Source organism: Martes martes, assembly GCF_963455335.1.
Source record: "Martes martes genome assembly, chromosome: 9".
Lineage (NCBI taxonomy): Eukaryota > Metazoa > Chordata > Mammalia > Carnivora > Mustelidae > Martes > Martes martes.
Genome location: NC_137896.1, coordinates 88,047,920 through 88,073,166, shown reverse-complemented (window position 1 = coordinate 88,073,166; position 25,247 = coordinate 88,047,920).

The window sequence follows — 25,247 nt, the reverse complement described above, 5'->3', positions numbered from 1 at the left end:
GATTGAAGCTCCTGTTCCCTCCGGGTGGGGGCAGGATGTGGGCCCAGGACCGGCCCAAGACAACAGGCCCAAGCCATGACCTTCCTCTCTCCAAAGCTCCAGAAAAGGAATGGAATCTGAACATTGAGACGCTTTTCTGGCCCTGAACAATCCTTCTATTCTCTAGGCTCAATGATGGGTCTATTTCCTCCTGTAAATGGGTCTCGTAATCTTCAACTTTTACCTTTGCTTCTAAGGGTAATTAATTGGATCTCCCTCTTGTTCTCCCTACACACTCCCCTCTCTGTTACAAGGCTCAGGTTAAGCCGGGTGGATGGCTTTTCTTTCTTTCTGTTCCACGGAGTGTTCATTTTTAAAGCTGATGGAGTAAGGCCTTGCCCTCTCCAGTGAACCTCTTCTCCAGAGAAGCCCGCTGGGGAAACACCACTTCCGTGGGCCCCGGGAAAGCGGCCTCTGCCTGGCTAAAGGCTTTTCAGATAACAAGTTCTGAGCAACCATTTCACTTTTTCTTCCCAGGTATGTTTCCAAGGCTTTAGGGAAGGAGTTTTCAGGGTGTCCCCCCTCAGGAGCCAAGTGAGGGGTTAAGGGATGATCTGGACCCTGGAGACAAGGAGAGGCAAAGATGAGCGCGGGAGAAGTAAGAGCCAAGGATCAGAGAGTTTCCTTTTTTTCCCACAGGCTGAGGAGAAACAGGAAAGCCTCAGGTGCAGGCAGCATGAGGACATCAGGTGGGGAGGAGTGAGGGTAGACCCCGTCGGGGCAGGGGGAAGAGAGGCTGCTATGGGGAGACAGGTCATGCCGGAGACACTGAGGATTTCTAGTAACCGTGACCTTGTTTGACGCTCTTCGAAGTCAGGAATGACCTTCTATGCCTGTCTGAATCCTTTGCTGGATTCTGCCCCACACAAGGCAACCGGGGCCTCGGGACCCATTGAGTCCCACTTGGAGTGAGGACAGTCACTACCAAGGGAAGGGGCGGGGAGAGCAGCACTCCCTGCCCAGAGGAATGTCCTGTTTAGGAGAGGTATTAAGGATAAAAAGCAAACTAACTTATAGTCAGTTTTGTCACGGTTTTAAAATTCTCTACAACCATGTATCACCCGCCTCTTGGCATGCCATGGAGTAAGGAACAGGTTGAAATCAGATTGAGTCAGGTGAGAAACCAAAATAGCAGTTTAATTCCGGACAGGCAGGGTGTGAGCCCCGGTGGTGGTGCTGGTGAGGCGTGTGTACGTGGGCGTGTGCACGCGTACGTGGGTATCTAAAAGAATTCGGGCCTCCCCCCACGGAGCCCTGATCCCACATGGAACCACTGTTAACAGTAGGGTGATGTTCTTCCTGCTCCTTTGAGTGTGTATATACTTTTTTCACCAAAAAATATGATTATGATATACTACATTACAGGTTTCTCTCCCAATTAATGTATCTTGAACGCCTTTCATGGCAATATGATAGGATTTCTTCCTCTATGACGCATGTGTGCGTCATAGAGGAATGTGTGTCCCTGGAGTCTATTTAATTCTGAACTAGTCAATATCGGGGATGTTCCCGGTATTTCACTGTGAACAGTGTTACAAGACACTTGTGTACACCTCTGCCTTCTCGCGTAGGTATTTCTGTAGTATCAAGTTTCAGGAGTAGAATTGATTGGTTAAAGATCGAAAGTATTATAAATGTTAATAGAAATTGTATATTACTCGTCTGAAAATCACCCGTTTACCCTGTCTTCTACAGGATATGATAGTCTGTTTCTCTGTCTATCCTCAGCCCCACGTAATATCAATATTTGTTTTCTGTACATGAATTGACAGTGGGCTTAAGCATCCATTTGAATTAGTCATTTTTATTTCCTCTTATATAAAGCAGCTATCCACATATTCTGCCTTTCTTTTAAAAAAAAAATAGGTTGTTTTCCTTTTCATGTTGACTTGTAGCTGTTTGTGTTTTCGGGATTTTAATTATTTGTCATCTGCATTTGCAGATTTTTTTCCCCTGGTTTGTCTTTTGGGTTTGTTAATGGTCGATCATTTAGAACTCCTGATTCTGCAAGTAACATACAACCTAACTCAGAGGAGATTTGCTCACTGAAATTCCAAAGGTAGCTCAGGGTTGATTTGACTCAATGACTAAAAAATGTCAAGGTTCCGCTTCTTTCCTTCTGTCTGCTCTGCCTTTTCTAGGAGCAAGGCTGTCCTACAGTTCGGGTCCCTGCTGGTAGCCACGTGGCTGTCATTCTTCCAGCTTTCACATCTCCACACTATGCTGTATGGAAACTTCTTCCAAAGGCCCTCTGAGAAGAGTAAGGCATCTGCTGACCCACAGTCTCCAATATTCAGAGCCCTGAATGGGATGACGTGTCCTTCTTTTTGACAAGGACCATGCCGTGGGTTTACTGGTGAGACGTGGGTTACTCGAACCAACCCTGTGGCAAGGGCAGTGGAATTACTCCTGTGGTTTAAAACAATCAGTTCTCACCCTGGGCTCTGGGGTAAAGAGGTGTTACCACTCACCCCCAAACAAACCGCAGAGCAGCTACACACCAGGGAACTGGCAGAAGGAATATATATTGAAGAGATGAGCAACAATATTCACCACCTGGCTTTTTTTTTTTTTTTGCCATAGAAAAGGTTTTTCATTTTTGAAACGTCAGTTTATCAGTCTTCTCCTTTATGATGTTTAGACTTCATGTCAGACTGTCCTCTCTTCAAAATTATAAAACTATTAGCCCATGTTTTCTTCTGATAGTTCATGTTTAACTCGTGAATCATTTATCAATTTGAAGTTGACTTGGAGGGAAAGAATGTGGCAGGGGTCCAGATGGTTCTTTTCTCCAAGTGGCTAACCAGTTGTCCCACAGCATCACTGGTTAATTTGTAAATATCATGTTTATCCTATATTAAAATCCCATTTATCCTTGGGCCTACTTCTGGACTTATTTGCGGCTCCATGAGCATTCTGTTCCTGAATCACTACTGCATTGCTCTAACTGCCATATCTTTTGGACCTGTTTTACTATCTACTAATCCCTTCCCACATCGTGCTTTTCTCTTTCAGATTGTTCCGGAGTATTTAGATATTCTTCCATGGTAATTTTATAATTTTTTTTCAAGTTTCAAAAGTTCTGTTGTGATTTTGATTGGAACCCCGTTGGTAGTACAGAATAAGTTGCGGATAGATAGCGTCTTCATGACACAGTCTACCTGCATGGATGAAAAGTATCTGTCCACTTCTTCATCACAGCCATATTTCTCTAGCAGTTTTAACATGCTCTGCATTTGGATTCTTCACATTTCTTGTCTAGTACGACCACGGATCTTTAACATTTTCATTACTGTTGGAAGTGAGATCTCTCCTTCCATGTTCTGCATTTTCCATTCTGTTTTACTGACAGAATATGTGAACATCTATCAGATTGGCCAAGTCCTACGGGCCCATATTAACAGATGCTGAGGAGGCTATGGAGAAACAGTGGTGGAAAGATGGATGAAACAACTTTTAAAAGCAGTTTTGTGCTGCTGATTCAAACCCCTTATCTGCAATTCAAAAATCCAAAAAGAAAAAAAAAAGCCAAAAAAAAAAAAAAACCAAACAAACAAAAAACCCTGAAAACTGGAAATTCTTTCCTAACACATTTGGTGGCAAAACCAGCCATGATGTGAGATTATTTATGGTTTTTATTTATCCCACTTGATGTAGATATTTTTACTTGTCACCACAGAAAAAGGTATATATTTGATTATGGAACCCTTTCCCCACGCCCTGCTAGAATATGACCTATGACACACACACCTTTCTGCCTCTCTCGAGTCTAAACAGCTCTTCTTCTGAAACACGTTTGGTCCCACAAGTGTGCATAAGGTATAGTGGGCCTGTGTGCAGTAAAGTTGAAGGTGTGAATACACTAAGACTCGGCAATTCCTGAGAGAAATCTCTCCACAAGGAGACTTGTTTAAGATCGTTCGTTCTCGTATCGTTTATAATGATGAAAGATTAGAAATTGGGGCGCCTGGGTGGCTCAGTGGGTTAAGCCTCTGCCTTTGGCTCAGGTCATGACCCCAGGGTCCTGGGATCGAGCCCCACATCAGGCTCTCTGCTTAGCGGGGAGCCTGCTTCTTCCTCTCTCTGCCTGCTGCTCTGCCTACTTGTGATCTCTCTCTGTCAAATGAATAAATAAAATCTTTAAAAAAAAGAAAGAAAGATTAGAAATCACCTAAATGTCCACCAGTGGGAGAATAGATCAATTGTGATCTATTCATCTAAGAGAGACTGAATAGTGGTTGAAATGAAAGACATGTGTCAACATGAACAAATCTTTTAAAATTTGTTGAATAAAAAAGCAACTTGAAGAACAATAATAGTGCAATACAATTTAAGCTTGAAAACAGGCATGAGAATGATAAACCCCGAACTCAGTATAGTAGCCAGTCTCTGCAGGACGAGGGGGAAAATGAGGTCCTCCAGGGTACACAGCAGACTTTCTTGCTTTATCCGTAAACCTAATTACTTTTTTTTTCAAAAATCTGAAATGAATACGGCCAAACGTTGAAATGTTTTTACAAATACATAGATTTGTATTCTACATAATGCTCTCATAAGAATTCTGGAGGGTTAAGCATAAGCGATACAGGACTAGAGCAGCTGAGCAGCAGAGACCCAGGCATTTTCTTGTCTTTCTGTTCTGTCATGCTTAGCATGCTTAGCGTTTCATAGGCACAGGACAGCTGCTTCACCTCCAGGCATCACATCACATCACCTTCCAGGCAGGAGGAAAGGAGAAGGAGGAAGAAGAAAAGTCAAAGAGATAAAGGCCTGTGTGGGCCAAATCTGGTCCTTCCTTAGGAGACTGTGTTTTCTATCTTTCTTCATGTTTACAGATTTGCTTCCTTAAAATTATGTAAAGTATTCTCAAAATTATTAAATTTAAATTCCTATTAAAAATTATCTCTTTATATTATCTCCTCTTACATCTTACTGGAGGGAATGGAACCACATGGCCACCGCCAACACCAATCACAGCCAAAGGGAAGGAAGTTATGTCTGGTTTAGACCAACTATGGTTCAGTCCCTGTAAACTCCATGAGAACAAATATTTGGGGCACAGCTTTATCCTCAGTGTCTGGAAGAGTTTCTGCCACCTAAAATATGCTCATTGCATTTTATTGAGTGAACTGACTGCATGTATCAATGGAAAGATAAGTGGAGCTGGGAGAGGGGCAGGAGATCCAGAGATCTGCCCCACTATGTGAGCCGATCTGAGTCCCATCAGTAGGGAACCAGGGGGGAAGTGAATGTCGTCAGGAGATCAGGTCTGTCACAGTATCCTTGACCCATTGAGCAAGCGAGGCAAACTATGTGTTTGTTTGTTATACATGGACAAATATTTTCTTCTAGTCTTGCACTTATTTTTTAAATAAGCCTTTTATTTTGAAATAATTTTAAGTTTATGGAGAAGTTGCAAAGAAATTCAGAGTTCTCATCTACCCCTCACCTAGCTACCTCTCCTGTTAACGTATTACCATGGACGTTTGTGGCAGTTTTAAAAACCAACATTGGTACATTTGTATGACGTAAACCCAGACTTCGGTGGGATTTCACCCGCTTTGCAATTCCGGGATTCAATCTAGGATACCACAGGGCGTTTAGTTGTTATATCTCCTTAGTTTCCTTTGGTCTGTGACAGTTTCTCCTTCTTCCCTTATTTTTTTCATCACTGTAACAGTTTTGAGGTATTCTGGTTAGGCGTTTTTGTAGAAGGTCCTCAGTTGGCTTTTATCTGTTGTTTTTCTCTCAAGTAGACAGGGGTTATGAGTTTTTTGAAAGAACACCACAGAGGTAAAGTGTCCTCATTCATTCTATGTTGGAAGTTACCTGACGTCACTGGTGTGAACGTCGAACACTGGGGTATGACAATGTCTTACCCCATGCTTCTCCACTGTAAAGTGACTATCCCTTTCCATATTTCAATTCTTAGAAGCAAGTCACTAACTGCAGTGCACCGCTAAGAAGATGACAGAGAGGGGTGGGGGTTAAGCTTTACCTTTTAGAAAGGGTCTCTAAAGAATGATTTGGAATTCTTCAATAGGAAAGTTTTGGCTCTGCCAAAGTTTGGCTCTAACTTAAGTCAATTTATTTAAAATAATATAAAAAATTAAATTTAAATTTATTTATTTAAATTTATTTAAATCATTTGTTTATCTCAGTAGGGACTCATGCACATATTTTTGCACATATTTTGGGCTATTTTCTTCTTTCTGTAATTTTGTATTGCAACATAACTCACACAACATAAAATTCAGAGCATGCAATTCAAGGGATTTTTCTATACTCACAATATCATGTAACCATCCTTAATCTCAGAACATTTCCATCATCCCAAAAGAAATCCTGTACTTATGAGCAGTTACTCCCAATCCTCTTCTTCCCCTGTCCCCCCAATCTACTTTCTGTCCCTATTAATTTGCCTATTCTGGACATTTCATATAAATGGAATCTCTAATATGTGACTTTCAGCATCCGGCTTCATCCACTTAGCATAATGTTTTCAAAGTTTCTCCTTGTGTATAGCATGTATCGGTCCTTTATTCTTTTTTAGGCTGAATAATATTCCATTGTACGGCTATACTACACTTCATTTATCCAATCAGGTTTGATGGACCTTTGTCCAGCATTATATGAATAATGCTGCCATGAACTTTGGTGGGTAAGTTTTTTGGAAAATGTATTTTCAACTCTCTTAGATACATACCTAGAGGTGGGATTGTTGGGTCATATGGTGACTCTGTGTTTAACTTTTGGAGAAACTTCCAGACTGTTCTCCAAAGTGGCTGCGTCATTTGACGTTCCTGCCAACAGTGTGTGAATGCTCACCACAGCTTGCCAACACTTGCTAGTTTCTGGCTTTTGGCTTGTTTTTCTAAAATTGCCATCCTAGTGGCTGTGAAGTGATATCTCATTATAGTTTTGATGTGCATTCTTTTATAAAAAAGATTTTATTTATTTATTTTAGAGAGAGCACACGTGAGTGGGGAGGGGGCAGAGGAGAAGTGAGAGGGAGAGAATCTCAAGCAGATGAGGCACTGAGCATGGAGCCTGACAGGGGGCTCGATCTCACAACCCTGAGATTGTGACCTGAGCTGAAACCAAGAGTTGGACGCTCAACTGACTGAGCCACCCAGGAGCCCTTGATGTGCCTATCCATAATGACTAAAGATGTTGAGACTCTTTCTGTGTGCTTACTGCCCTTTGCATATCATATTTGGAGAAATGTCTATTCAGATCCTTTGTTCTTTTTAAAAATTGGGTTTTTTTATTGTTAAGTTGAAAGAATTCTTTATAGTCTGGATACTAGACCCCTATCAGATACATGATTTTCAAATATTTTCTCCCATTCTGTGAATCTTTTCACTTTTTGACAGGGCCTTTTCATGGCCCAAGTTTCTAAATTTTGATTAAGTCTCCATTTACCTTTTGTTGTTGTTGCTTGTGCTTTTGTTGTGATCTAAGAAACTATTGCTGAATACAAAGATGTGAAGCTTTATACCTTTATTTCCTTCTAAGAGTTTTATACTTTAAGTTCTTACATTTAGGTCTTTCATCCATCTTGAGTTTGATTTTTGCATGTGGTATAAGTTAGGGGTCCTAACTCATTCTCTTATGTGTGGAGGTCTAATTGTTCCAGAATCGTTCATTGAAAAGACTATTATTTTTTCCCCATTGAGTGGTCTTGGCATCCTTGTTGAAATCAAGTGACAATTTCTGAGATCTTGGTTTTATTCCACTCTCGAGTCTATATGTCTATCTTTGGACTTGTGTATTTATTTTATACTTCGGGTTAATCCCAACACCATGTTATTTATTTCTTTGCTCAGGTTTGGCCATTGGGAAGCTCTTTCAGGTTGGCTCCTGTCTACTTTGAAAAACCTCCATCCTTTCATTTATTCTAACATTGCCTAGATGTGTGAACTATAAGATGTTCCAGGCTTATCTTGTACTTTTCCTGTTCCAGTCGTAGAATTAACCAATTCTCCACAGAGTCTTACCTCCTTTTATGGTAGAATGATATTTAGAAACCAAGATCTGAGTGCTTGGTGTGCTCATTGCTACTGGGGTGTTGTTTAGGGGCTCTCAACAGATAGGACTAGATATTTTATTATATAGACTAACCCATGTATACATGCATATCTATATTTGTTTCTGTATCTGTACATCTGTGTGGGGGAGAGGGGTATATATATAAATGAATTGATACAGATGTTTCAAACTCCAATCTAGTACCACAGGGATAATTCTAACCTTTCCTTCTCTCCAGTAATGAGAACCTGGTTCCCACAATGTATCAAACCAGGCATTTACTTATTTATCCAAGCCCACTGTACAGTTTCAGAATTGCTAACCTTTCACTTCACATTCACCCATCTTTAGTTGTTTGTACTAGCTTTGAACCTACAGAATTTTGAAATTTAATGTAGTTTGTCAGTCTTTTCCTTTAAGCATCTAAGTTCTGTATCTCGGTTAGAAAAGCTTTCCCAGCCATCATAAACCTCCAGATTATAAAAATATTTTTGCTTTACATTTTGATATTCAATCTATCTGGATTTTACTTTGGGGTTATATAAGTTGAAGCTCTAAACTTTTTTTTTCCTCTCAAATGGCTAGCTGAAGGTACTAAATGCCTATTATTAGCCTATCCTCTCCTTACTGATTTGCAATACATGAGTCTATTTGTAGACTCATCCTACTTGTCTGTTTGTCTATTTCAGAGCCAATAGGACACTACTTTAGTTTTTGATACCATAAAATATATTCTGATATCTAGTATGGAAAGTCTCCCATCATTGATCTTTCTCAGAAATTTCTTGGCTATTCTTGTATGTCAATTCTCACAGATGAGCTTTAGAACTAATTTGTGAAATTTCATTTATAAAATCCCATAGGGATTTTGATTGTGATTACATTGAATTTATCCAATTTTGGAGAAACTGACTTCCCAACATGGTAAGTCTCTATTTAGGCCTTCTTTTATGTCTTTCATAAAGTTTTATGGTTTCTTCCCATAAGTCTTGCATTATTCATGAATTCACATTATTCACATAAATTCACATGAGTATTCATATTATTCATTATGCATTTTAAATTATATTTTTAAATTTATTCATGCTAACATATAAGAAAGCTGTTGATTATATGTTTGTCATGTATCTGAACAAGTTACTACATGCTTTTATTAGACCTAATAGGTTTTTTAGTTGATTCCCTGGGAGATTATATTGTAGGCAGTCCTAATAGCCGTAATAATGACAATGCCCTATTCCTTTCTCAATCAAAGAGCTATATATTGGTGGGGGGATGAAACAGACAAATTACTAAGCAAACCTCATCGAGGAAAAACAATGTAAAAAAGTACAAATTCTTTCCTAATTCCTAGACAAAATTGGGAATCAGAAAATGGAAATGACCACAGACTTGAGGAAACGTTTAGTTTCCAAAAATAACTGAAATATAAGTAAGTTTTGTGAAATGAATCCAAAAACCTAAGGATGGCTGATGCTTCCAGAAAAATACATATTGCCAAAACTGACCCAGAAAGGGAGAGAAAACCCCAAAAGTTCAATAATCGTGAAAGAAATCAGAAAGTTGTTCAAGAGTTATCTCTCTTATTTATATTCATACTTTTTTGGTGTTACTATTGCTGGCTTATTTTTTTTATTCAAATATAATTAACATGCAGTGTTATATTAGTTTCAGGTGTGCAATACAGTGAATCAATGATTCTATACATTATCAGTGCTCATCACTGTAAGTGTACCCTCAACCTCCTTTATCTATTTTGTCTACCCCCTCCCCCTTCCCACAACCCCTCTGTAAACCAGGAGTTTATTCTTTGTATTTTTCTGTTCTTTTGTCTCTTTTTCCTTTCTTTGTTCATCTGTTTTGTTTATATTCATACTTTTGATTTTTCCTTGCATTTCTGACTTTTTTAAAAAATTAAGACAACCATACATCGTTGAATAATAGAGGTCATGGTTAGAATTTGTCCCTTGTTTTAATTTAAAGTTGTGAATTCTAAGGTTAAAGTTTTGTACTATTCCTAGCTTTTATTGCAAGCTTTCTATAAGAAATTCATCTTAAATTCTATTAAATGTATTTTTTCCAGCACAGACTGAAGTGGTCAGTCTTCTTCCTTCACCTATTAATAGAGCAAGTCCTAATGTTGAAACATCTTTTGGCTCATTTGTGAGTTCAATCCCATTTGGTTATGATGTCTTATTATTTTGATGAACTTCTGAATTTTATTTGGTAGCATTTGATCAGGATTTTTGTATAAGTATTCCTAACTAAGACCTGTCTGGACTAACACTGTTTTTGTGTTGTTTTGGTATGCAGAAAGAATTTTTTGGAGAAATTTTATCTTTATTCTCTGCAGTGATATATCAAGGGTTATCTTTTCCTTGACATATCTTGTAAAATTATCTTCGTCTGGGGCAGGGAGAGGCACCTGGAGTGCTGGTCATTGTTGTCTGTGACTCCTATAAGCCGTCAGGTGAGTGTAGATGAATGAGAAACGGGGTGGGAAGTAACCTGGACAAATAGGGTTATAGCAGCACACTTAACTGTACAGATTGTCTCTAAACAAACTCTTACCCAACCTGAAGATTCCTCTCCTCTGAGGACAGTGGAAATGGGGATGGAGATGAGGGGTGGATTCAAGAATCAAAACGGTAAGCCAGTTGACCTTTGGTTAACTGAACAGCTGGGGAGGTGGGAGATGTAAGCTAACGTTCACTTGGTTTGCTGGGGAAAATGACAGAGTCACCAGAAATGGGGTTGCCAGGTACCAGGGGACTGTTGGTTTGTGAGAAGGTGAGGAATTCTGTTTTTAAACACTTGGAGAAGATTATCTTTTAGAAGCTTGATGAAGGAAAGAGATTGGGCACAGAGTGCCATCAAATGGTATATACAACCTCACAGCTACCCTATCTCCAATCTACAGATCAGGAAGCAGAGGCCCAGGAAGGTTTGAGTTCTTTTGATCCTAACAGTCATGCCCCTTTAATCACATCCTTTAGGAGCTGTCAGCCTAGAGTTCATTGGCATCGAGGGAAAGTCTTTTCAGGCTAAGAGAGATACTGGCTTGGTTCTGGGCAGAAGGAAAGAAACATTTCGAAATGGCCAGAATAAAGTTGCTTGAGATGGAAATGAGCTAGGTCCTGGAATATGTGAGAGGACTCATCCAGAAAACCACTGACTGAGAACATAGACACAGGGGCTCTGAAGAGGAAGAAAACGCAGCTCTGGACTCGATGTCATCTCAATCCATCAAGAGAAAGGTGCATAAGATAAAATTCTCGCTTTCCCAGTTCACACCAATACCACCCACTGCATTCCCTCGCTCTTCTTCTTCCTCCTCCTCCTCCCCCACAGCTCCAAGAGTCAGGGACAGCATCTGCCTTAATAAGAAAGAGAGGAAAAATCACAAGGATACAATCGATGCTAAGATGGAATGTACAGAATGCTCTGGAGCTCTGACGAAAGGGAGACAAACTAGACACCATGAAGAATATGGCATTGGAATTGGGTTTTAAAAGATAAGTAGTTACCGGTCAATGAAAGAATATTTAAAGCGGGAGGCCATTAAAGGGAATATAAAAAAGGAAGGCTCTTCAGAGTTGTGGCTACTGGAATATGTTAAGGCTCAGGTGGCCTCACACCTCTCCGACTGACAGGACCACAGAGTGGAGGAGGGAAGTGCTGTTGACCATGAACGAGGGCAGCCGGGGGCCTCTATGTGAGTGTGGCCTCGTGCAGCCTCTCCGGAGTCCCAGCCCCGCAGCAGAGCTCAGACCAAGTAGCCACATCTTTGAGGACCTCATAGGCTCATTCTTGGTCAGCCACCCGGAGAAAATGGCACCCAGTGAGCAGCGTTTGTAGGAATAAGGAGCTGGAAGCAATCTAGGTGTCTGTCACTAGGGTAAAATGCATGTTTACTGTGTTTTATACATACTTTGTCACAGTCAGAAGTAACAAAATAGACACACATAAAGCCACATAAATGGATCTCAAATATAGCGTTAAACTCTTTAGAAATCCAAAACGAGATCTGTAGTACAAGATCATTCATAGCTAAGAATACCTGCTGTACATAAGATAGCATGGTTTTCCAAGATACACGCGTACTTCACCAAGGGCGGGGAGCAACGCAGTGGAGCATGAGTCTGGAGGTGAAGAGGGGGACCCAGGGGAGAGCTGGGATACAGGCAGTAGGAATGAAGCCAGGACTCACCGAACATGCCCAGAACTAAAGGGCACATGGCCCTGTTTTCTGTCCGAGAGACCCAAAAAAGGATCCAGGAGCAGGAAAGTTGGGGGTCTGCTCTCACCACAGAAGAGGCTGGTGGAGTGGAGGGGAGCCCTAGGTCTGAGGCTGGGAGAAAGGCTGGGGTCAGAGAGCTAGCCTGGGCACCATCCTGAGGGTGACTGGGAGCTGCTGACAGCTTTCAAGCTGGGAGGAACGTTTTGTTTTAAAGGTTTTCTTCTGGTGACCTGGAGGACAAGGCAAGACCAGAGACAATGCAGTGTTTGGGCTACTACTTATAATCACAGAGAAAGACACGGATCACAAGTAATGTGGTTAGATGGTGGTCTGGAGTGGGGGCTGTCTAGGGCCCATGTAGGAGCCCGCGGTGGACCACCCCGTTTCTTAACAGAGGCATCCTGGGTGTCGCTCATTTGGGGACCTCTTCGGAGGAGTGGGAATGCTTCCAGACACATAGAGGCCAGTGGTGCATCTCTCTCTCCTAGTCCCACCCCCTCCTCTATCCCTGCTCACCCTGGCATGGAAAACGGGGGACTCAAGTACTAATTCCAGCTCTTCCCTCTGGCTCCAGAAATGACCTTGAACAGGTCACACCTTCTCTCTGGGCCTCACTCCCTCTCTCTTCCCTTTCCAGCGGGTACTTTCTTGGGCTTCATGTTATTCCCCTAGCAATAGCCCCCCACAGGGAAATCTTGCCCCCTCCTGACATCCCCCCAGGTGTCTCCCAAGTCCTGACATCCTCCTCAATCTTCCGGCTCCACTGCCCCACCCTGGTGAGGAGGAGCAACAAATTGGGATCGTAATGTCCCTGCTGATTGCATTATGGGTGTCTAATGTAATATGTCCTCATGAGGACCATCCATCAGAGCAGGGCCCCTCCCCAAGTCCCTGCCACCCCAGTCACATTAGTCAAGCAGCCCATTCATCACCACCACACACCTCCATGGAGACTGGCCTAGACGGATGAGGGGCCAAATCAGATTTATGGGGAGGAATCGTGGAAAAAAATCAGCCCCATCCATCTCCCAGACACTGAGGAGGAAGCCCTGTGTCCCCACTCCCTCCAAGGCTCCTTAGGGAAACGGGTGCTAATGGAGAAGCCAGCCAAGTTGCTTTTGTTCTCCTGAAGGCCCATTCCTGAGCCCCTGGGTTGCCTAGCACACACAGCCCTACAACTAGCTTCTCTGGGAGTTCGTAGTTTTTGGAGCAAAGCTCCAGCCAGACTGGGACACGATGCCCAGAGTCAGCCATGACTTCTGAGAACCCAGGGAATCCATTTAACCGGATCCCTGGGTTGGGCCGGCTGTTGGGAGTGGAGGATGGGGAGGAGCAGGCCCGGGCCCCACTCAGCAAGGGGACGGGTCCCGGGGCAAGCTGCTCAGGAGCGGTGGTTTCACCTAGACCTTCCATCTTCATGAGACCTGGCCCAGGGCTCTTGTCAGCTCTGGTGGCCAGCCTGGGCAGTTCTCCTTCTGCACCTGGAATATACCTGGAGAGGATGGAGAATGAGAGGGAATGAGAAGGGCAGAAACTGCCATTCAGGTCCCAGGGCTTAGGAAAACTGAAGTCTGTATGATCTGTAAGAAAATTATGCAAAAATATGAATTGCTAGGGCCACTCCCGGGTTTTCAGAAGAAGCCTGGACAAGGGAGAGACCCCAGAGCTTCAGTTTCCTCAGCTTCTCCTTGAATCTGCCCCTACTGTGAGTCGGCCACGACATCAACAGTTTCCACAAGCACCTTTTTTTTTTTTTTTAAGCCTCGCAACTACAACTGCGCAAAAATGCAAGAACTTACTCTCCCCATTTTTATGAGAAAATGGAGCCTCAGAGAGAAGTGACTTGGGTCAAGACCCTACAACTGTGGATGGCAGGACTGAGCCCCGCTTGTGCTCATTCCACCCCTGCTTGGCCTGAGTTGAGCTGGCTGGTCATGTGGTGGGCGGAGAGGGGTCCCTAGCTCAAATGTCTCCTTTCCAGACCGCTCTCGCACTGTGGACAGGGTGTCCCCTCTCTCCACTGTTGCTCCATCCCCCAGGCTCCACCTGCCTTAGGGGCCCTGAGAGGGACTAGTGGGTCCCAGGACTAGGACATTCTTGTAACAGTGGGCCCTGAGGGATCAGCCATGGGGACTGTGAGCTCAGGGCTGCCCCATCCCTGCAACAGTGAATCTTGCTTCCCCCCAAAACCGACCATGGCCCCAGCTGAGCTGGGTCCCCGGGGGAGGGAGCTCATCTGCTGAGCCAAGCCAGAAGCCCATATCCTGTAGGTAGAAGGCCATGAGGGATCCTTTTCATGGGAGTGTGGCCCTCATGGCTCAGCCCAGTACTAATGTGCCGAGGGTGGCCGGCATGGTTCCCCTCCTGCCAGGCCTAGGTAGCAAGGCCGTGGAGTTCAGTGTCGCACCCAGCTTGTGGAGAATGGGGAGCGGAGTGGGCGTGTGTGCTGTGAGGGAACAGCGCATAACTGTCCTTGAGCAGCTGGAGCGCAGTAGGAGCCTCTGTGGGAACAGAATGTGCGCGCCCACCCAGGGGAGGAAGCGTCAGGCGCCATGCTCTGCCCATGTGTGTGTGACAGCCATGGTGTCTGGTCTCCTCCCCACGGTCACCGCATGCCCTTGACGATGCCTTGTCCCTTCTTGGAAGGTAGGCCTCGCCCAGCGCTGCTTGAGCTGGTGCTTTAATAATGACCCCCCCCCCACCTGCCCCGCTCCTTCTCTTCCTTCACCGGCCTGCTGCTTTTCTCTCCTGCCTTCCCCTGGGCCTTCCCCAAGTACGCACCCCTGCTTTTTCCTCTGGCACATGGGCTGCCCTGCAGGGGGTGGGAAGAGAGCATGGGGAGTGACTGCACCCTCTTCATTATGTGTCTGCTTCTCTTCCCATAATTTCCCATCCCCTACTCCCACAGGGGACTTTTGTGTGAACACGACCTATAGGTGATGCCCTCCCCCTGAGCTTACTGGGAGGTCCTCATCCCTGATCCTTCAGAGGTCCCCTTCCTGTCTCTGCCCCCAGCACATGCAAAAGGTGATGGAGTCCGCTTGTGTTCTCCAGGAAGCCAGGGACTGGGGGAGAACATAGTGCCGTGGGCACCTCTCCCTGGTACAAGATGGGTGACCTGGACAGAGTCTCCACCTGGGGGCAGATGAGACCCTACGCATTTAGGAGGGACCCCTAAAATGTTCAGGTCACTATGTAATGGGGTGAAGTACCTCAGTGAAGTAGATGGCTTTATATACAATTTCAAGATACCAAAATGAACTCCTAAAAAGGCAACTGGAGAAAGAATCCTACTGATGGGAGTCAGTAGGTCTGGAAGCTCTATGTGCGTGCACAGGCCTGTGAGCATTTGTGCATGGGTGTGTGTGTATGTGTGTGCCCCCATGTTGAGTGGGTTGAAATGGCTAAGCAGAGTTCCTTGATAACCCTGAGATTTTAAGTGCTGAAGGGAAACAAACAGAGTAATCAGTGTCAAGTGAAATTAACTAGGACGTGTGTGATGAGCAAAGGAAAGAGGCTCCTCTCTCCTGACTCCTTTTCCTCTACTTGGACCTGGAGCTTCTTGGGACTCTCTCCTAGCCCTGTTTCTCTCTGCAGGCTTCTCTATTTCCACATCGTCCACTAGCATGTACACATCTCTCTCCAGTCCAGATCTCTCTTTTATTCTCCAGACTTCCAGAACTGAGAGCCCACCAGACGGCTCCATTTGAATATCCCTTAATCACCTGGAACATTCTGGGGCAAAGTCAAACTCATCTTGTCCCTCATGCCTCACCCTTCTGAGTTCCTTGGCTTAGTAGATAAGACCACTGTGCACCTGAAATCCTACCCCCCCTTCCTCATCCCGTCCCCTTTGTGATTGGACCTCTAAATATTTCTAAAATCTGTCCACATTTATCTTTCCTACTACCAGTTGGCTTAGTCCTTAGTATCCTGGCTAACAGCTCAGACTAATCCAGATTCCCTGGGTTTGAAGTTCAGAGGAAATTATACCTAACCCCTCAAATACAGCAGGGTTCCCTTGGGCAAGTTTTTGAACTACTTGGTAACTCAGATTCTTCCTCTGTAAATGGGGGTAATAGTCTCCACTTTCTGAGGTCACTGTGGGTATTAAATGAAATAATACATGTGACCCACTTAAAGAAGGGCCGGACAGGTAGGAAAGGCCATTGGCTATGATTGGTGTGCTATTGTTATCACTATTGTTATAACTGTTACTACTGCCTGAGTTGTCCCCAGTCTCCTGATAGGTCTCCCTGCCCCAGCTCTCTTCCCTTCTAACCCACCCACCACCCTGGAGAAGCCTTGAGGCTCACATAGGGAAAGTATGGTGATCTGCTACTAAGAGGCAGGACAGATTTGGGGCCGAGATCTAATGACTCCAGGACACTTGTTTGTAGCTACCAAGCCCCTCCGCCTATTTGCCAGTACCAAGAATGTGTGGATTTGGAAAGCAGGACAATGAGGAAGCAATGAAACCAGTGGAGGGAAAACTAAGAAAGTCAGAGGCAATCCAGAGTTTCCCTGCATTAGGCATTTCTGGGCGGCCATCTAGGTGCAGGAGGTGAGACTGGGGCCTGGTACCAACGCTTGATTAGAAGAGGAAGCATCGAGTTTTAGTGGGGACACTGATGGACAGAGTGGGTTAGAGGGCCAAAGTCCTCCCAAGAACCTCCTGGTACCCCCAGAGGGATCAGGCCCAAGCATGGGAACCAGGTGAGAGCCTGGAGGGACCACAGGTGTGGGCTAGATAGCCTTGGCCATCAGAACAGTCTGACAAGGGGCATCTCTTGTTTTTGCTCACCATTTCAGTAGCTGGGGAGGAAACTAAGGGAAGCGGTAACATCCAGGACCTCCCCCACCCATGTTAGAGTGGAGCTAGGTTAAGTGTGAGAAGAGAGGTAGGGGGTGTTTTGGAGGTCAACCACATAGCGTCCCGCTCTGCCTCTCCTTCTCCTCCTGGGAGAGCATCAGCAGGAGCCATGACTCATGCTGGGGGGCACGCTCCGGAGGCGGTAGGGAGCTCTGTCAGCGGGCTGCTCAGGTTAGCTCTCTCTCTGAGTTCTGCAGAAAAGGCTGCTGGTCAGTCTGCCGGCCAGCCTGCAGGCTGACCTCTGAACAAAAGGCAGTTGGGAGTGGGAAAGCAGTGTAGGGGGTGGGCTGTTTTCAGACCCTGGCTCTAATCTCTGGATGTGGCCATATTTCCCTCTCAGTTCTTCTGGCCCTGAGGCTGGTGACTTGAGTTGCTACCCTTCCCTCTGCCTCCCAAGAATGGGAACCGAGCAGTCCGATGCCCCTGTGTGCTCTGCCTCAGGCCCCAGACGGCCCCACAGTGCCTCCCTGTCTAGCAGTCCTCAGAGCTCAGGGGCAGAACAACACTTTGCAAGGAAAAGCCTCCCTATCTGTCCAGCTCTCTCCTGATCAGACCCCTAAAGAGAAGCCGGCTGCACAGGCTGAGTCAGGGGGGTGTGGGCAGGGGTCTCAGAGGGCACTGCACCTCTGTGAGTGGCCCCCCACCCCGTGAGAGGGTTTCCCTGGCCCAAGGGCTGGGAAGAGAGCCCGGGAGGGAGGAAGCCATGCTCCAGCTTGTCTAACTCAGCCCATGTGCAAATGAACAGTGTTCCTTTTAAAAATCAACCATCTTGCAATTTCTGGGATCCGTGGGATTTTTGCAGCTTGGGTTGAGGGTGGGGGCAGCAGTTTTTCACCCCAAACCACATGAAGGCAAATTCACTCAGAGCCACCGAACCACATCCCCTGCCTTTCATAGCGGTGTTCTACCTTCCACAAAAGCTCTGGGTTCTCTGTCATGCTTTCTTTTCTCTTCCTAGGTCCCAATTGTCAAGCCTTCAAGAAAATGCACTTCAGTCCTTTGTCACTGAGTGTAATTTGATAAACTGAGCAGAAACACACTGCTCTCTCCCCATCCTTTCAAAAACTGTTACTGCCAGAGAAAGAGGCTGAGGGAAAGAGATCTGAGGTCTTTGAATGGACGTTTAAGCACGAGCGCACGCGCACGCACACACACACACACACACACACACACACACACACAGAGTCTCATGCACATACCAGGACATAGAGTTGCCTGGGATGGGAGGAGGTGGAATCCCAGAGTCTGGCGCGTGGGGGCCTGGGCCTGGGGTCCCCGGGGCGGATGCCCTCCCAGCTCCCAGCGACTCCCCCAGTTGCAGGCCTGGTTGCAGCCGCCCAGTGGGCGGTGCCAGGGCAGGTTTCAGGCTATAAAGGGCTCTTGGCTGCCTGGGCCAGAGGGAACGCCATCGCTGCGGCAGTGTCCCTGGCAGCCACAGCCAGCTTGGGGCACTGCCGGTGCCCCATCGCCACGAGGCAGGCTACTCTTCCAGATTTGGACACAGCTGTCAGCTGCGTTCCTCCTACCTAGACCAGCGGCAAGTCCCTTTTTGGGTTGCTTTCGTCTGGGTTGGGTGTGGGGTGGAAGGGGAAGGACGGGGTACGGGGGCTTCGACAGGGGAGGATGGGGGGATGTCTATTTCTTTGTAAGTTTCCTTCCGGGGCAAGTCTCTGAAGCTGAGATTTCTGAGATGAGGTTTGGGGTGAGGTTCATTCCTTATCCGGGCAAAGGAGAGAGCAGCAAACTTCATTCCCAAGGGCCCCCTCGCCGCCCCCCCCCCGCCACCTTCCCACGGCGGCAAGAGTGGGTGAGGGGCTCTCTCCTCGCTGGGGGTCTCGGGGAGGTCGGGAGTAAGGAGCCGGGCTGTGCCGGCCTCTGACACTTGGAGAAGGTCTTTGTCTATAAACCAGAACTAAAATAAAAAATAAAAAAATCTAGACAGCCTATGATGACAGGATACCTGGGGGGTGGGGCAGGAGCAATCACGCTAAGGGACAAAGAAGAAGAGAAATAAATAACCGGAATCGGGAAATCAGCTCGGGTCCACAGCATCACAAATGGCAGGACGGCGCCCTCCAAGAGGTGGGAGGGCTGGGTGGGACTCTGGCAGGTGACGGTTTCAAAGCGGTCCTAAATGTTCTGAACAACAGCCTCAGGTCGTCTGAAAAGGCAAGGAAGGGGGATGGAGGAAGATCTAGCTCCTGGGGTTCTAAGAAGGCAGCAATCATATCACCGTGGTGATTTTCAAGCAGAGCCGGAGTGACTCCCCAGCCCTAAGCAGCCCGGGACAAAGAGGGTTCCTCCCCACCCCCAGAATATCCAGGGCACAGTCAGGGAGCGTCCTCTAAACTGCCCTTGAGGATGGGGCTCCGGAGGGGCACTGCCGGCCTTGGCATGCCTGTTCTGGAAGGAGGGCGTAGAGCGGGAGAAGGTAGACAAACAGGCCTTTGGGATGAATATCTGGGGCTGTCAGTTTGGATCCAGGGCCAAAGGGGCACACATGGGAGTAGCAGTTTCTCCTACGATCTCAGAGAAGTGGTGGAGGGATGAATCTGAGCAGGAGCGGGTGTCCCAGGGTGGGACCTCTCCTACACAGCTCCTAGGAAGGAAACAGAAGGTTGCTTCCCCGCTGGACTTGGGGTTTTTCAGGAAAGGGGCCTTGCCACGGAGAGGTCTTAGAATGAAATGAGGACCTGAGGCCTGGGGAGGGTCGAGAGGGAGTGGAGAGCTGATTTCTCAGAACTTCTGCCTGCCAGCAAGACAGAATGGGGCAAAGAGCAGACAGGACTTCGTGAGGTCAAATTCTGAGCTCTATCCCTCCAGCTACTACCCAGGTCCAGGGGAGAGACCTGGAAAACCTTACATACAGTGTAGACCCCTAAAAACCATCTCTGTGTCCTGCCCAACGCCTCCTGGTCTCTGTTCTCTGGTCACCGTTCTCCTTTGGCTGTGGTTGGAAGAAGCAGAGGCAGTTTTAGGGAAAAGAAAGTGTAAATAAGTGTAAGTTTTTGAAAATCCAGGCCAAAACTATGCAAACTTGAATATAAAATTGACGACTCTGTTGTCAGCTTTCACGGTCAGAATGCACGTTAAACAAAGAGACAGCTGCCATGTGGGATAGGATCTCAGGTCTCATGGGGCTGCGTGCTTGCTTGGGGGAAGAGAGAGTAGGACAGTACAGTAGGCATGGGGGGGGTCCTCTGGGCCTCAGTTTTCTTATTAGTACAAAAAGTAATATGTATAACTAATACCTAAAAAGAGTATTATCTCATGGGGCTGTATGGAGATGAAACCAAAACAGCGCAGCCAAAGAGAACTGTGGGCTCTACAGACCGTGAACATAGAAGGGATTTGAAAGGTGCAATGCCTCCTTTCCTTTGGGCATAGAAATTCTGGGACACTCCTGGGAGCTCTGTGCCTTGATGAGGAACAGGCATGAAGGCCGATTTGCCCCTGTGGATGGATGTTTTCTGAGCCCAGAGAGAGGGTCCAGAGGCTGTGCCCTGCCCTTCGTGTGCATATTCTGAGTGTCTGCAGCCTGACCTCCATATTCTCCCCGCCCCTTCTGCCAAGCATTGCCAAGTGCATCCATCCAGAACTCCATTTGAACCAGCATCCTCAGGACAGATCCCCTGTCTGTTCTGACTGATTTCAAGATGCCTGAAGGCCCACAGGGATATGAAACACAAGCTGTGAGCCAAGGCCTTGAGCCCTACAAGCAGTAGCTGGAGGCTGGGTGTGGCCTCAGGGGAAAGGGTTGTAGAAGGGCTTGCGGGAGGCGGGGGGGGGGGGGGGGGGGCGTGTCAGGGGAGAGTCCGCAGGATTCCTTGAGATACTAGCTGCCGCCAGTCTGTAGGAAGATGGATGCTGACAGGGGTGGAAGGGGGTAGATCATTCTCAGGCCAGAATGAGAAAAATATTCTGTCCCATAGTCCATTCCTGCTCCCTGAGCCTCACGGGTTGAGCTGTGACCCACCTTTGGGGCAGTCTGCCAGGGGCCAGCCACATTCCTTTGGTCAAAGGAGGGGTTGGGTGACGTTCGAAAGGACTGGGATTCAGTCTGGGGCCAGGAGCAGGGTCGATCTGTGACCAGGATTAAGGGTCGATCTGGAAATTAGGCACAGGGGTTTGTTTTAGGTCGGGGTGATGGGTCAGACTGAGGTCCAGGGCCAGGGTCAGAAGTCCATGTGAGGTGGATGAAGGAATGTCTTGGGATGGAATCCAACTGGTGAAGATGGTTGCTGACCCTTCTCTGTCCTGGCCCTGCCTGGCCAGCCTGCCCTACAGACCCAGCGTTCCTACTTTTCCCAGCATCTCTGGCATGTCTTAGAAAATTATACCACCATGACTTTTCTTCTCTTTTGTCCTAAGTGCTTTTGGGGATTTGAGCAAAAGAGATGGTTCCAATTAGGAAATCCAGCAACTATTGTTGTGGGGCCGGGCTGTCCCTGTGGACATTCTCCAGGACCCCACTTGGTGGCTGAGCAAAAAAGGACTCAGAATGACTTCCCCATGCCCCCTCTCAACTCCCACTCTGCGGCAGAACAGGAGGAGAGGAGGAAAGTGCCCAAAAGTCATCTCCGGGAGTATGGGCAGGGAAGGGGGAAAGCAATGCCTTCCGGGGCTGTGATCCCCACAGAGCAGACGCCCTTGTGGACTTTTGAGGCCGGCTGGGAGGTGGGTGTTGTGTGAATTTGTTAATTTGTTAATTTGTGTGAATTTGTTAATGATGATTCTCTGAGTGCCCAAGCATTCCTACATATGTGTGTGTGCTCACTATTTGTGGATCTGTCTGTAGCTCAGTAAGGCTGCGTGTCCATCATTTCACAGATATGTGTGTGTGTGTGTGTGTGTGTATCTATCCTTTCAGAGATGGAGGTCTCCATGGGTGGGTTCCCCAAGGTCATCTTGGCCATTTCCCCACCTTGGGACCAGTGCTGTGTCTGGGGGTTGGGCTAGAGTCTTAGGGCTCTTCAAAATAGTGGGGCCTCAAGATTGCACCCCAGCCCCATTCTCACCCAGCTTCAACCCCACGCCGAGAGGGAGGTGGCGCTGGTCTCGCCACTCCCCAGTGCCCAGTCCAGTGGACTGTCCTGTGAGACCTCCCCGTTGTGAGGGTGTGCTCCAGCTTTGTATTTCTGGGGCCACAGTAGTGCAGACAGGAACTTTGTGAATACCTGGGCCCCAAGCTGCCTGGAATGGAAATCTGAGGGCATTGGGTGGGGGTGGGGTGGAGTGGAGAGGAGCCCTCTGGGAGCTGGCAGGACGGCCCTTTTAGGGTTGATCTCCCACTTTGAAGGGAGATTGCGGGCGGGAGGCCCAGGAATTGCTCCCCCGTGAATCTGTAGTACTCCAACTGTCCACCAGGTGGGGTTCCAAGGCAGAGAGTGAGAGTCGCGATGACAGAGCTCTAGCAGCGAGAGACCAGCTTTCAAATCTCCGCCGTCACTTCAACCTCCCAAGCGCTCATACAGGGAGGGACAGCACATATGCTCGCACCTTAAACGCTCACACACATTCTCTTCTAGTGAACTCTAAAATAGAACACGTACTGGGTGCAGGGGAGGTGTTAAAAGGGGAGTCGAGTTTCGTTTACACACACACCACCCTAAACTGAAGGTGGGATATCCAATCTTCTGCTCTGGGAGTGCGGGAGAGTGAACGACAGACACCAGGGGGCTGGGGGAAAAGAGGACCTACGGGAGAGGGCGAGCCAGGCACTAGCTAGATGATGCCGGGCTTGGCTCGCGGAGCTCCATGTATCACAGACACGCAGGAGGAGAGGCCAGATGACAGACGGATGCACGGATGCACAGACACACGTATAGCTCCAGAGAGAACACACAGATCCGCAGACACACCACCCAGCTCCACAGATGTCGGGGCGACCCGAGGACACGCGCGCGCACACACAGGTGCGGCCCCGGGCCACACGCACACCTCGCACAGGCACGCGCGCCGGGGCCTCTGCGGCCCTTCAGAGAGGGTGGCCGCGCTCTCCCAGCGTGTTTATTTACTCATTTGTATCAATGAACGTTTGTGCCCGACTCCTCCCGCCTCCGGGTGCCGGGGCTGCAGGCTGCCGCATTTGTCCCTGGCGGGACACTCACCGGGACCGGCACTGGGGTTCCTCCGACGCTGCGGGGGGCGAAGGGCACTACAAAGTTAGGGGGTCCGAGAGGAAGGGCTGTAGCGTGAGCCTCCCTGGATGCGGATGGGGAGAGGGGAACATAGGAGTCTTGGAGGATGAGAGACATCTGCGCGGAGGAGTGGGGGGCAGCGGTGGCGGAAAGACCTTGGCATCCGAGGTTTGGGGATACCCGGATCCGGGATTGGGGACCCCGGCTAGGAGTAATCGGGAGGGGGCAAATTGGGAGGGTTGATGGGGTCCCGGGAGATAAGAGCCGGCAGGGTTCCGCGGGATTGGAGCTTGGGACCCCAAGCACAGGTCCAGGGGCTTTCGGTGGCCCTCAATGGAGGGGCAGTGTGGCGGAGACCTCAGTCTCTGGGGCTACGGCCCACACGGGACTGCCCGGGGCGGGAGGAGGGGGCCGGGGACCAGGAGGGAGGAAAAGAGGGAGGGAAGTAGCCTAGCAGCCAAGCGGGCACTGTGCGAGCGCGCACGGTGTGTGTGTGTGTGTGTGTGTGTGTGTGTGTGTATGTGTGTGTGTCTCCTCTCGTCCGTCTGTAGGTGCCGGGCTCAGCGAGACGCCGGCGAGAAGGAAGAGGAGGCGAGAGGTGAACTGAGTTTGATCCTGCGGCGGCTACAAGTGGGTCCCGGGCGGGCGGCGGGCGGCGGGCGGCCGGGGCGGGGCGGGAGGCCGGCGGGCGCTCACACGCTCCGGCCGCCGGCCTCTCACCACGCCTCCGGCTTTGTGAGCTCGCGGGGGGGGGGTTGGGGGTGGGGTGGCGGGATGCGGGAGGGGGGCTTGGGGGTGGGGTGGGGTGGGGTGGGGTGGGGTGGGGGTGGGGGGGGCGGGCTGGCGGAGCGCCCACGGCGCAGCCTCCCGCCTCTATATAAACACACGCATCGCCTCGCTTTGGACTCAAATTCACATTGAGAGAAGCTTTTAAAACCACCAGCCCTGAAATCCTGCCTCCTGCTTTCCCCCCTCTTTCATTCCTTTTGCCTTCCTTTCTTTTTCCCCCCTTTCTTCCCCCAGCAGCAACTCCAGAACCGAGAGACCGCGTCCCGGGACGGATTGCCTTTTCTTAATTGATACAATAGCCCAGCTCGGGTTTTCACCTCCTCCCCCAACCCCACCCCGCCTCACCCCGCCCGCCTGCCGGCCGCCGCCGCCGCCGCCGCCGCCGCCGCCCCAGCGCCCGCCCGGGGCTCTGTCGCCGGCCGCGTCCCGTCCCGGCTGCGGTCCGCCGGCTCCGCACCCGCGCAGCGCCCGCCGCGCCGCCTCGCCCGCCGCGCCCGCCTCGGGGGTGCAGCGGCTGCTCTGCGGCTCCGGCGCGCCGCCCGGGGCAGCCCAGGGACGCTGGGCTCCGGCCTCTCCACTCGCCTCGGCTGGGGAGCCTTCCCCCTCACCCCTAAAGTTTCTGGATTCTTTGGAATTTTTGGATTCAGAAATTTTTTTTTCCTTTTTTTTTCCACCTAGGAATTTGAGGGGAGAACTTTTGACAAATCGATCGCACTTTCTCTCCGATAGCTCTTACGAGAGAGGCTCCCGCTGGACAAAGTTTTCCAAAGTTTTCCGAGTGTGATGGTTTCGGGGAGAGCTAATCCACCAGCTTGATTCACGGCTTCATCTCACCACCCCTCGAGCAGCCCCTAAGCCCGCTATAAGGGAACAAACAAACAAACAAACAAACAAAGTTACACTCCGAGTCGCCTCGTGTCTCCTCTCTCTTCTTTTAGGCAATTTTTTTCCTCCCTCTCTCCGCTCCCCTCGCAGCCTCCACTCCCCTTCCCTCGGCCCCTTCCTCCTTCTCTGTTTCGGCTGGAGGTGCCAGGACCCCCGGCCGCAGCCTCCCCTCCCCCGCCGCTCGCGTCCCTTCTCATCCGGCCCTCCCCTCCCCCGCCGGGCCGGCACAGCCAATCCCCCGAGCGGCCGC